Source organism: Mobula birostris, chromosome 28, assembly GCF_030028105.1.
Source record: "Mobula birostris isolate sMobBir1 chromosome 28, sMobBir1.hap1, whole genome shotgun sequence".
NCBI lineage: Eukaryota > Metazoa > Chordata > Chondrichthyes > Myliobatiformes > Myliobatidae > Mobula > Mobula birostris.
Genome location: NC_092397.1, coordinates 28,576,125 through 28,590,318, shown reverse-complemented (window position 1 = coordinate 28,590,318; position 14,194 = coordinate 28,576,125).

Below are 14,194 nucleotides of genomic sequence, written 5' to 3'. Positions count from 1 at the left end.
GACTAATAATAAAATAAGTCAAAGTTAGCATGGATTCTGTGAAGGGAAATTTTCCTTGACAAATCTGTTAGAACTCGTTGAGGAAGTAATAAGCAGCGTGCACAAATGAGAGACAGTGGATGTCACTTACTTGGATTTTCAGAAGTTCTTTGATAAGGTGCCACACATCAGGCTGCTTAACAAGATAAAATCCTAGAGTGTTACAGGAAAGATGCTGGCATGGATAGCGGAATGGCTGACAGGCAGGAGACAGTGTGTGACAATTAAAGGGACCTTTTATGGTTGACTGCCATTGACTGGTGGTGTTCCTCAGGGGTCTGTATTGGGACTGCTAATTTTGACATTGTTTATCAAAGATTTAGATAATTAAATTGAGTGGTTTGTAGCAAATTTTCAGGATGATATGAAGATAGGTTGAGGGGTAAATATTGCTGAGGAAGCAATGTGTTTGCAGAAGGACTCAGAGAAGTTTGAAGAACAGGCAAGAAAGTGGCAGATGGAATATAGTGTTGGGAAAAGTATGATAATGCAGTCTGGTAAAAGAAACAATAGTGCAGCCTAGTATCTAAATGGGGAGAAGTTCAAACATCAGAGATGCAAAGGGACATAGAAGTCCTCATGAAAGACATCAAGGAGGTTATTTTATGGGCTGAGTCTGTGGAAAAGAAAGTAAATGCATTGTTGGCATTTATTTCAAGAAATAGAATATAAAAGCAAAGAGATAATTACGTACCTTTTTATGACAGTAGTTCGGACGCACTGGAGCATTTTCAACAGTTTTGGGCCCGATATCTCAGAAAGGATAGTATTACTTATACTTCATACTTTATACTTTATGGTTGCCAAACAATTGGTACTAAAACGTACAATCATCACAACGATATTTGATTCTGTGCTTCACACTCCCTGGATTAGAAATATTAAATATTACAAATATTAAAATAGTTAAAATTAGTAATTATTAAAAATTTAAATTATAAATCAAAAAATAGAAAATAGAAAAATGAGAAGTAAGGTAGTGCAAAAAAACCGAGAGGCAGGATGTGCTGTCATTGGAGACAGTCCAGAGGAGGTTATACCATAGAACCATAGAAACTACAGCACAGAAACAGGCCTTTTGGCCCTTCTTGGCTGTGCCAAACCATTTTCTGCCTAGTCCCACTGACCTGCACACGGACCATATCCCTCCATACAACTCCCATCCATGTATCTGTCCAATTTATTCTTAAATGTTAAAAAAAGAACCCGCATTTACCACCTCATCTGGCAGCTCATTCCATACTCCCGCCACTCTCTGTGTGAAGAAGCCCCCCCCTAATGTTCCCTTTAAACTTTTCCCCCCTCACCCTTAACCCATGTCCTCTGTTTTTTTTTCTCCCCTTGCCTCAGTGGAAAAAGCCTGCTTGCATTCACTCTATCTATACCCATCATAATTTTATATACCTCTATCAAATCTCCCCTCATTCTTCTATGCTACAGGGAATAAAGTCCTAACATATTCAACCTTTCTCTGTAACTGAATTTCTCAAGTCACGGCAACATCCTTGTAAACCTCCTCTGCACTTTTTCAACTTTATTTATATCCTTCCTGTAATTTGGTGACCAAAACTGAACACAATACTCCAGATTCGGCCTCACCAATGCCTTATACAACCTCATCATAACATTCCAGCTCTTATACTCAATACTTTGATTAATAAAGGCCAATGTACCAAAAGCTCTCTTTACGACCCTATCTACCTGTCACGACACTTTTAGGGAATTTTGTATCTGTATTCCCAGATCCCTCTGTTCCACTGCACTCCTCAGTGCCTTACCATTAACCCTGAATGTTCTACGTTGGTTTGTCCTTCCAACGTGCAATACTTCACACTTGTCAGTATTAAACTCCATCTGCCATTTTTCAGCCCATTTTTCCAGATGGTCCAAGTCCCTCTGCAGGCTCTGAAAACCTTCCTCACTGTCTACTACACCTCCAATCTTTGTATCATCAGCAAACTTGCTGATCCAATTTACCACATTATCATCCAGATCATTGATATAGATGACAAATAGCAATGGACCCAGCACTGATCCCTGTGGCACACCACTAGTCACAGGCCTCCACTTGGAGAAGCAATTCTCTACCACCACTCTCTGGCTTCTTCTATCGAGCCAATGTCTAATCCAATTTACCACCTCTCCATGTATACCTAGCAACTGAATTTTCCTAACTAACCTCCCATGCAGGACCTTGTCAAAGGCCTTACTGAAGTCCATGTAGACAATATCCACTGCCTTCCCTTCATCCACTTTCCTGGTAACCTCCTCGAAAAACTCCAACAGATTGGTCAAACATGATCTACCATGCACAAAGCCATGTTGACTCTCCCTAATAAGCCCCTGTCTATCCAAATGCTTGTAGATTCTGTCTGTTAGTACTCCCTCCAATGACTTACCTACTACTGACGTTAAACTCACCGGCCTATAATTTCCTGGATTACTTTTCGATCCTTTTTTAAACAACGGAACAACACGAGCCACCCTCCAATCCTCCGGCACTTTACCCGTAGACAGGTTCACGACCCGTAGATACGTTCTCGAGGATGATTCTGGGAATGAAGGTTTTCACATATGAGGAACGTTTGGCAGCTTTGGGTCTGTTCTCACCAGAATTGAGAAGAATACGGTTGATCTAATTGAAACTTACCGAATGTTGAAAGGAATAGATAGGATGGATATGGGGAGGATGTTTCCTATGGAGGGGCTATCCAGAACTAGAGGACACAGCTTCTCAGATGGGGGAGGGAAGGTGACCTTTTAGAACAGTTGTCAGGAGGAATTTTTTAACCAGAGAGTACAGAGTCTGTGGAATTCTCTGTGACAGACTGCAGTGGAGGCCAAGTCCTTGGTATATTTAAGGTGGAAGTTAATAGTTTAATGATCGGTCAGGACATCAAAGGATATGGCGAGAAGGCAGGTGCATGACATTGAGTGGGTTGCGTGTTCAGCCATGATGGAATGGCAAAGCAGACACGATGGGCAAAATGGCCTGATTCTGCACCTATGTATTATGGTGTTAAGGTTACAATGGGGCATCAACACGTTGCTAAACAGGGCTGAGAAGTGGCAGATGGGGTTCCATCTGGAAAAGTATTAGCTGATAGACAATGAAGATTCAAACTGGATTACAGAGTACAAATGCCAGGATTATGGGAAGAAGGCTTCTGATGTGTTGGTTTTCATTGTCATGGGGTCTGAGTTCAGGAGCTGCGGGGTAATGTCACAACTCTGTAAAACTGATTTGACCATACTTGGAGTGTTGTTTTCAGGTCTGGTCACCTCATTATACAGAGCACATGTGGAAAATTTGAGTAAGTTTGGGCTTTTCTCTTTACAGCATAGGGGGATAAGAGGAGATTTGACAGAGGTATACACGAGAGAGAAAAAAAGATCGATAGCATGGACACCCTGCGTCTTTTCACAAGGCTGGCAATGGCTAACATGAGAGGATGTACCTTTCAGGTAGCTGGAGGAAATTATAGGGGGATGGGTGCCAGAGTCAGTTTTATTTTACACACAGAGAATGTTGAGTGTTTGGATCTCTCTGCCACAATGGTGCTGTAAAGAAAGAGTTAACGGTGATTCCTCCTTGGCTTATGCTGAAATAAAATGGAGGTCTGTAAGACTAAATAGTGTTATCTTGGATTGTGATTGTTTTGAGGAAATACAAGACAACTAGTCTACAACAATATTTTCAGCGAGTCAAGTACAACATAATAGTTGAGGTGGTGAAATACATGTTTGTCTGGGCTGAAGGTCATCAAAGTTCGGGTGAGTACAGCTGGTCCCACCAAGATGTAAATATACCAGTGTCAGCGGTTCTGAAGGGTATAAAAACGAGCATGTTCTTTGCTGCAAGGTGGAAAGAGAGTTGTCTCAGGGTAGACCACAGCTGGAGCTGAAACAGGGAACAGAATGTTGAGAGGGAAAGAGAAAGACAGCAAGAAAGAGAGAGATTGACAGTGACTGAATGAGAGAGAGTGCGAGGGACAGAGGGAGAGCCAGAAAGAGAAAGCAAGACAGGAAGAGCAAGAAAGCGAGAAAAAGTGAGCGCGAGAGACAGACTGAAAAACAAAGAGAGAGATGGAGATAAACAGAGAGATACGAGAAAGAGAGAGAGAGAGACAGAGAGAGAGAGAGAGAACAGGTTGCGTGACATTTCAGACCTGTGACCCCCTCCAACATTGCAGAAATTGGCTTGTTTAGTGGATGGTCAGTTTTATTTTGATTACTGTGCTGCTGCTACTGTAGACATTTGTTTGCCTTTTGGTATTGAAATTGTATGAGTTCTCATGAAGTGTTTTGCTTTAACATATGTGCAGCAATTCCTTTGTTTTCAAATGCATATGTAAATACCCTGAGCTGAAATAAAAAAGAACACTGAATGACTGTTAAAATAATTTTCATTACAAAGAGGCAATCAGATAAATACATGAATATACAGGATTGGAATCACATGCAGCAAATACTTTAGCGGGGTGTGGGTGGGAGTGGGGGACACAGTCGAGAGTATCTGTTGAAATGAGTGTTACCTACATCATGCCAGGGCAGGGGGAGCAGCCAGAGCTCATGTTCCTTATTAGAACTTACAACAGAGGGAAGGTCCTGCAAATACCATCTGGGTAGTTGGGTAGAAATTTAAGAAGTAGGACTCTGGGGTGGTGATCTCAGGATTAATTCAGGGGCCACATGCTTGCGAGCTAAGAGATTGTAAAGTGTAAGGTGAAATGTATGGCTAACAATCTGGTGCGAGAGGGATGGCGTCAGGTACACAGATCACTGCATTATATTCCAGGATAGGTGGGACTGGTGTAAGGAGGATGGGTTACACCTGTACTGAGGGGAGCTAATATTCTGCCAGGGAGTTTTGTTGCAGCATTGCAGAGTTTTCTCATTTGGCATGTGTGTGGAGGAAGGGGATGGGTGGGAACCAGAGCTACAGGTCAGTAAGTAGCATTGAGCAGAAGGTAGAGACGAGATCGAGAAAGCCCATCAGGAAGTCAAGATGGGGCATTGTTAATGAGCACAGTGGCTCCAAGGGGCTGAAGTGTGTTTATTTCAGTGCAAGGTATAGTACAGTTAAGGCAGACATACTTGTACCCAAGATTACCTTGTGACACTGTAAATTAGCCACAACAAAGATCTGGCTGAGAGAAAGGCAGGAGTGTTAGCTAAATATTCCAGGATTCAGATGATTCAAACAGTCCAGAGGGAGGTGAATGAGGTTGGGGAGCTGCATTGCTCATTAGGCAGAATGTCACAAGGTTGAGGTTATCCAGTAAAATAATGTAGGTAGAAACATAGGAAACATACAGCACAATACAGGCCCTTCAGTCCACGAAGCTGTGCCGAACATGTCCCTACCTTTCAACTACCTAGGCTTTAACCATAGCCCTGTATTCTCCTAACCTCCATGTAACCATCCAGAGTCTATTAAAAGACCCTATCGTTTCCATCTCCACCACCGCTGCCAGTAGCCCATTCCACTCATTCACCACTCTCAGCGTAAAAAAACATACCCCTGACATCTCCTTTGTACCTACTCCAAACACTTTAAAACTCTCTTGTGGGAACCATTTCAGCCCGGGGGAAAAGCCTCTGACTACGCATACAATCAATGCCTCTCATTATCTTGTACACCTCTATCAAGTAACCTCTCATCCTCCGTCGCTCCAAGGAGAAAGGGCCGAATTCACTCAACTTATTCTCATATGGCATGCGCCCCAATTCAGACAACATCCTTGTAAGGAAGTTTCCACACCCTTCCTATAGTGAGGTGACCAGAACTGAGCACAGTACTCCACGAGGGGTCTGACCAGGGTCCTATATAGTTGCAACATTACCTGTCAGCTCTTAAACTCAATCCCAGGATTGATGAAGGCCAATGCACAGTATGCCTTCTTAAGCACAGAGTCAACCTGTGAAGCAGCTTTGAGTGTTCTATGGACTCAGACCACACCACCTCGCAACCCTAACCCTCTGTTCCTCCACTGCCAAGAGTCTTACCATTCAGTTATCATATTTGATGTACCAAAATGAACCTCCTCACAATTATCTGGGTTGAACTCCATCTGCTGCTTCTCAGCCCAGATTTGCATCCTATCAATGTCCCATTGTAACCTTTGACAGCCCTCCACACTATCCACAACACACCCAGGCAGAACAGTATTCAAGAGAAGACTCAAGATTCAGTGGCTATACAAGGATGTTATGTTGTCTCCAGAGAACCAGAATCAGGAACATGTCGGAGCAGCTGCAGAAAATTCTCAAGTGCTCCTGGTACATACAGAACATAGAAATTTACAGCACAGCACAAGTGCTTTGGTCCACAATATTGTGCTAACCATGTACATTACTCAAGAGACCACCAAAAATGTTGCTATTGAATAGCCCTCTATTTTTCTGACCTCCGTGTACCTATCTAAGAGGCTTTTAAAAGACCCTATTGTATTCACTTCCACCACCACCGTTGGCAGTGCATTTCCCACACCCAGCAGCCTCTGTGTGAAAAACTTACCTCTGACATCCCCTCGGTACCTATGTCCAAGCACCATAAAACTATGCCCCCTCTGGTCAACCTTTTCAGTCATGGAAAAAAAGCCTCTGGCTATCCACATGATCAATGCCCCTCATCATCTTACACACCTCTATCAGGTCACCTCTCACCCTCTGTCACTCCAAGGAAAAAAGGCCAAGTTCACTGAACCTATTATTATAAGGTACATACTCCAATCCAGGCAACATCATTGTAAATCTCCTCTGCACTCTCTGTACGGTATCCACATCCTTCCTGTAGTGAGGTGATCAGAACTGAACACAGTACTGCAAGTGGGGTCGGACCAAGGTCTTATATAGCTGTAACATGACCTCACAACTCTTGGACTCAATCCCACGGTTGATGATGCCAACAGAACATACGCCTTCTTGAAAACATTGTCAATCTGCGTTGCAGCTTTGAGTGTCCTATCGAAACGGACTCCAAGATCTCTCAGATCTTCTACACTGCCTAGAGCCTTACCATTTATATGGTATTCTGTCTTCAAATTGGACATACTAAATTAATCACTCCACATTTCTCTCGGCTAAAGTCCGTCTACCACTCCTCAGCCTAGTTCTGCATCCTATAGATGTCCGGTTTAATCACTGACAGCCCTCCAGACGATGCACAGCAGCCCCAACATTGGTATCATCAGTAAACTTACTAACCCACCATTCTACTTATTCATCCAGGTCATTTATAAAAATCGCAAACAGGAAAGGTCCCAGAATCGATTCCTGTGAAAAATCATGGGTCACCGACCACCATGGAGAATATGAAGCATTTACAACCACCCTTTGTTTCTGTGGACAAGCCAATTCTGGATCCACAAAGCAAAGTCTCCTTGTATTCCATGCCTCCATACAGTCTAAAGGAGCCTTGCATGGGACAACCTTATCAAATGCCAAAAAAAAAACATGGTATAAAGAGGGTTGAACTTCTACAAAGTGAATAGGGGGAATTAGGAGAGAACTTAAAAAGCTCAACTTTCAGAGCAGTAATATCGAGATTACACGCTGTGCCACATATTGGTGAGGATAAAAATAGAATGATGATTCAGGTGAATATGTCACTGAGGGTCTGAGGTAGGGGGGCAAGATTGAAGTTCTTGGATCATTGCAATGTCTTCTGTGGTAGAGCGACATGTACAGAAGAGATGGATTGCTCCTGAACTGGAGGGGGACCAGTATCCTGTAGATTTGTGAGTGATGTGCAGAATAGTGTAAATGTGAGTTGCAGTCAGTGTGACCCTGAGCAGGAGATAATACTGTCGCCAATGAGAGCTAATTCGGTAAACAGGATAGACAGGAGTACAGACAAAAGAGAGGAAAGACAATGAGTTTAAACTCGATGCAAGCGGCTTGACAGGTGAGGTGGATGCGCTCAGGTGTGACGGGTGCTCGGGACTGCTGGGTCACTTCCTTTCATGTCGCAGGACAGAATTAATGGCTTTTCATTCCGGTTTGCAGACAATTCAAAGATAGGTGGGGGTTAGGTAGTGTTGAGGAAGCAGGGAATCTGCAGAAGGACAGACAGATTGTGAGAATGGACAAAGAAGTGGCAGATAGAATGTCATGCAGGGAACTGTATAGTCATGTATATAAGCAGTAATGACGTGGGGCAGGTTAAAAATTCAAAAACTGTGGTGCAAAGAGACTTGGGAGTCCTCCTGCAGGATTTCTGAAGGTTACATTGCAGTTTGCAAGATGTTAGGGATAAATTTGTCCTGGTGAGGAAGATAAGGAATGGCAGGGTGAAAGAACTTTTCAAAAGGAAGGAAGAGTTGAAGATATTAGACAAGAGTTCAATATACATATATGTCCCTATATATAACTCCGATTAATTTTCTTGTCTATTCAACAAATCTGTAAATAATAACTATAACAGAATCAATGAAATTCCATCCACCTAGGACATTCAATCAGAGTACAGATCAGCAGTGTCAGTATTGCAGTTGAACAAAGGAGACTATGGAGCCATGAGGGAGGAGCTGGCCAAGGTTGACTAGTCGGATATCCTAGCAGAAAAGACAGTGGAACAGCAATAGCAGATATTCTTGGGAATAATGCACAAGGTGCAAAATCAGTTCATCCCCCGGAGAAGGAAGGATTCAAAGGGGGGAACGTGGCCACAGTGGTTGACAAAGGAAGTCAGAGATAGCATAGCATTAAAAAAGAAGTATAACAGAGCTAAGGTGAGTGGGAAGATGGATGATTGGGAAATTTTTAAGGAGCAACAGAACTTAACCAAAAAGAGAATACAGGAAGAAAAAATGAGGTATGAATGCAAGCTAGCTGGGAATATAAAGGAGGATAGCAAAAGTTTTTCTTTTTAGGTGTGACAAAAGAGGGTTACAAAAAGTACACATAGACTAAGATGTTAACTGTCCTGTGCTGGCACCAGTGGGATCAGCAGTTGATCAGCCACCTGTCTTCAGGAGAAAGAGAGATAAGGAAGACAATGGAGCAGCATTTGGAAATGTTAATGAAGAGACGAGAGAGTTTAACGGAAGGAGACACCGGTCTGAGAACTGTCAAGATCGGCTCCTTTTTGAACCCTGAACTGTTTGAAGTGTGATGGACAGGCGATACCCCAGCAGGGGGATAAAAAGGGACAGGTTCGCTAAGGCAGCACACACGACACCACGAGGTAACGAGACCCTGGAAGCGGTGCGCCTCCCACAAGTCGGTGGGAGTTTTGGAGGGCTGTCGCGGGACCAAGCCATAGACGCACAGGGTGAAAAGGTACGATTGGCGGGAACCTGGTGTGTGTCCACCCTGGCCTGGGTTCCAGGTTCACTGCAGAGGAATGATCGTATCTAAAACGGAGGGGTCACAGTCAATGACCTCAGAAGACATTACAAAGGGCTCACCCGAAAGTTGACTGTGAGGAATATCGAAGGTCTGATTGGAATCCGATTTGAATATTCATTCGCTCTCTCTCTCTCTCTCTCCCACGGCGACAGCGATAACTGCGAACTGAACTCTGTCACTTTGAAACTGGTCATTTACCCCTAGACGATGATAGAGCTTGACTGATCCTATTATCCTAGATCTGTGTACATGTGTGTTTATTCATTGCTAACCTGTTGCATTTATATCCTTACTATTAGAGTACTGTGTTGCTTATTTCTTTAATAAAACTTTCTTACTTCCAGTAATCCAGACTCCAACTGAGTGATCCATTTCTGCTGGTTTGGCAACCCAGTTACGGGGTACGTAATGTAAGTGGGGTTCTCGTCCACGATTTTGAATGCTAAATTTGGGACGGAGTAAATTGATTGGGTTAAAATTCTCGAAAGAAAGAAAAGGCAAACAGCAGAAATGGAGATTGAGGAATTTCTAAAGGCGCCAACCTTGGAGGCATTAGAGGATGCCAGGAAAGCGGAATTGGCAGCTGTGGCCAAACGGTTGAATCTTGTTAAGGGGAAGTCGACAATGAGGAGAGAGGAGATACACAGAGCTATCGTAGAGCACTATGTAACTAAAGGTGTGTTTCCCCAAGGGGAGCTGGAGGTGATATCTATTGGAAAACCTGATGGAGACGCAGTACAGGTGCAGATTGAAAAACTGAGACTCGAGCACGAGTTCTGGGTACGGCAGCTAGAACACGAAGAGAGTCAGTTAGAAAGGCAGGAGAAAGAGAAACAGTTAGAAAGGCAGGAGAGAGAGAGACAGTTAGAACGGCAAGAGAGAGACAGACAGTTAGAACGAGAAGAGAGGGACAGACAGTTGGAACGAGAAGAGAGGGACAGACAGTTGGAACGAGAAGAGAGTGATAAATAATTGGAGTGAGAAGAGAGGCAGAGGGAAAGGGAATTTGAGCTGGAGAAGTTAAAGATGATGGCAGAGCATGGGCCCGTGCCGAACCAAGGTGGAGAGTTCCGGGCGACCCAGGAGGTTAGCCTGGTTCCCCCATTTGACAATACCGATGTGGATCGGTACTTTCTCCATTTCGAAAATGTTGCTATAAGTCAGGACTGGCCGAGGGATAAGTGAGCTGTTTTGCTTCAGAGTGTACTTAAAGGAAAAGCCCAACAAGCTTACTCAGCTTTGTCCGCGGAAGATGCCCAGAGGTATGAGGTGATGAAAGAGGCCATCCTCAGGATTTATGAGTTGGTCCTGGAGGCATACCGGCAGAGGTTCCGGAATGCGAGGAAGCAGTGGGACCGCATGTATTTAGAGTTTGCCCGTGAGATGCAGACATGTTGCGAGCATTGGTGCGCCTCGAAGGGGGTAGATGGGGATTATGACAGACTGCTACAGCTGATCCTGATTGAGCAGTTTAAAGGTTGTGTCCCTGAAGGTATGAGACCCTACCTAGATGAGAAAGAGGCAGCCACATTAGCCGCCAACTGCTAAGTTAGCGGATGAGTACACGTTGACGCATAAAATGAAGTTTGCCCCGAGTAAAGGCTACCAGAAGGGTAGTCAGGACGGTGGGGAGAGTCCGCCAGAAAAGTCAGAAAATAAGCAGGGGACTAGTGAGAAGGATAAGGTAGACCGGGAGCAGTCTGGTAGGAAGTCTCCTGGGGTCGTCTGTTATAATTGTGGGAAAGTCGGACACTTTGCGTCCAGGTGCTTTGCCCCAAAGAAGGAGACGGGGAAAGGGAAAACGGCGATTTCGACTGGCTGTATCGAGCTGGTAAACGAACCACTAGGAGAGGAAAGGTCTGCAAAAGTTCAGGAAGGGCGCGAGAGGTTTATCTCGGCCGGATTGGTGTCGGTGAAGGAGGGGTTAAACCCAGTTCCAGTGCGGATCTGGAGAGATACTGGAGCGTGTCAGTCATAGATATTGAAGTGTGTATTAGAGTTTAGTTCAGAGACCCAGACTGGGGAGGTCAAGGTCAAAGGTATTGGGAAAGGAACAGAGGCAGTCCCTTTGCACCAGATACACCTACAAAGCAACTTGGTCTCTGGACTAGTCACGATCGGGGTGAGGTCCGAATTACCGATGAAAGGCGTGGAAGTCTTACTCGGTAATGACCTCGCGGGGGGAGTTGTGTTCCCAGCCGTGAGATTGACAAGTCAGCCTGCCAGCATTGAGGCCCCGCCCATGGACTCGCAGGTTTATCCCGTTTGCACAGTAACTCGGCGGATGTCGAGGAAGGCTGCAGAGGCTGATATAAAGTTAGCTGAGACGTTTCTGCCAGCCTTGTACGAGGAGGGGGTAGAAAGTGAAAAGAAGGAATGCAATGAAACAGGAGAAAGTTGGGAAATTAAGGTAGATTTATCATTAGAAAAGAAGGACTTTACACAGGCACAGGAGCGAGACGATGAAACAGCTCGCTGTGAAACAGAGTTAGGAAGAGAGCCAGTAGGCTATGGTGTGAAGGGGGAGATGCTAAGGAAGGAAGGGAGACCAAGTACCGCAGATGAGGAATGGGGGATGGTGCCAAAAATCTCTGGGGATGAGATTTTTAACCTGGCCCACAAGGTACCCCTCGGTGAACATTTTGAGGTGCTGAAGGAAACAGTTGGCGGAATCATGAAAGAGGGTTACTGGCTGCACAAGAGGAAGGATGTTATTGATTATGGCAGACGCGAACTGAGACGGTCACAAGCTTTTGATATGCTAACGAACCTAGTCGGTGTTAGCGCGGAAACCAATGAAGCTAGGGTCCCCCTGATAAGGAAAAAAAATTTTTGAAAAGATGAGTATGGTATCGACCAGATGGGAGAAGGCTATTGTTTTGGCCAGCTCTGCTGATAAGGTATCTCCCTTAATCCCCGAACAAAGCGACTCTTTAGGAGAAGTAATTAAACGGCTCGCACAGGTGTGTTTGATTGTCCCGAGGCGATGCAAAGAACTGGGACGTTGGGTGGTGTTTGTTACGCTAGGTCAGCCTAGTGAGCAACATCCTATAGAATGAGTAATTCAGTGACGAAAGGGCAAACAAATACATAAGTGTATATTGGCGATGTAATATGGCTGTCTGAAGCCAGCTTGATAATGAACCTTGAAAAAAATGAGTTTGGCCACACGAAGGTCACTTATCTGGGAATTGTGGTAACACGGGCAGCTGGCAGCGATGCAAGCTAAGGTGCGGGCTATCTCTGACATCCCAACCCCGACAGACAAGAGGGCCCTCAGAAGGCTCTTGGAGATGGTGGGATACTGTAGGAAGTTTTGCAATAACTCTGCGGTTACTACCCCTCCCCCTCCTACTAAGCCGTTGCGAGAGAAAACTAAGTCGGGATGGGATGACCCTTGTTATCGTGGTCTGGGACGAAACCCAATGAGAGGTTACACTGATCGCGATTCATCAGTGTTTTCAGCCACTATGAAGTTTGCTCAGTTGGAGTTTGGTTTAGGGGATTATTAATAACACATATAAAAGGAACAGAAAATGTGATTGCTGACTGTCTGACAGGTGTTGACAACTTAAAATTCTCTGTATTAGCCAAATAGCTGATGAAGATGTATATTTGTGTGTATCTAATAATGTATTCATGTTTGTAATTTTTACCCCGGTAAAATTCCTTAAAGGTGAGGGGTGTGACGAAAGAGGGTTACAAAAAGTACACATAGACTAAGATGTTAACTGTCCTGTGCTGGCACCAGTGGGATCAGCAGTTGATCTGCCACCTGTCTTCAGGAGAAAGAGAGATAAGGAAGACAATGGAGCAGCATTCGGAAATGTTAATGAAGAGACGAGAGAGTTTAACGGAAGGAGACACCGGTCTGAGAACTGTCAAGATCGGCTCCTTTTTAAACCCTGAACTGTTTGAAGTGTGATGGACAGGCGATACCCCAGCAGGGGGATAAAAAGGGACAGGTTCGCTAAGGCAGCACACACGACACCACAAGGTAACGAGACCCTGGAAGCGGTGCGCCTCCCACAAGTCGGTGGGAGTTTTGGAGGGCTGTCGCAGGACCAAGCCATAGACGCACAGGGTGGAAAGGTACGATCAGCGGGAACCTGGTGTGTGTCCGCCCTTGCCTGGGTGCCAGGTTCACTGCAGAGGAATGATCGTATCTGAAATGGAGGGGTCACAGTCAGTGACCTCAGAAGACATTACAAAGAGCTCGCCCGAAAGCTGATTGTGAGGAATATCGAACGTCTGATTGGAATCCGATTTGAATATTCATTCGCTCTCTCTCTCTCTCTCTCCCACGGCGACAGCGATAACTGCGAACTGAACTCTGTCACTTTGAAACTGGTCATTTACCCCTAGACGATGATAGAGCTTGACTGATCCTATTATCCTAGATCTGTGTACATGTGTGTTTATTCATTGCTATCCTGTTGCATTTATATCCTTACTATTAGAGTACTGTGTTGCTTATTTCTTTAATAAAACTTTCTTACTTCCAGTAATCCAGACTCCAACTGAGTGATCCATTTCTGCTGGTTTGGCAACCCAGTTACGGGGTACGTAACATAAGTGGGGTTCTCGTCCGCGATTTTGAACGCTAAATTTGGGATGGAGTAAATTGATTGGGTTAAAATTCCCGAAAGAAAGAAAAGGCAAACAGCAGAAATGGAGATTGAGGAATTTCTAAAGGCGCCAACCTTGGAGGCATTAGAGGATGCCAGGAAATCAGAATTGGCAACTGTGGCCAAACATTTGAATCTTTTTAAAGGTAATTCGACAATGAGGAGAGCAGAGA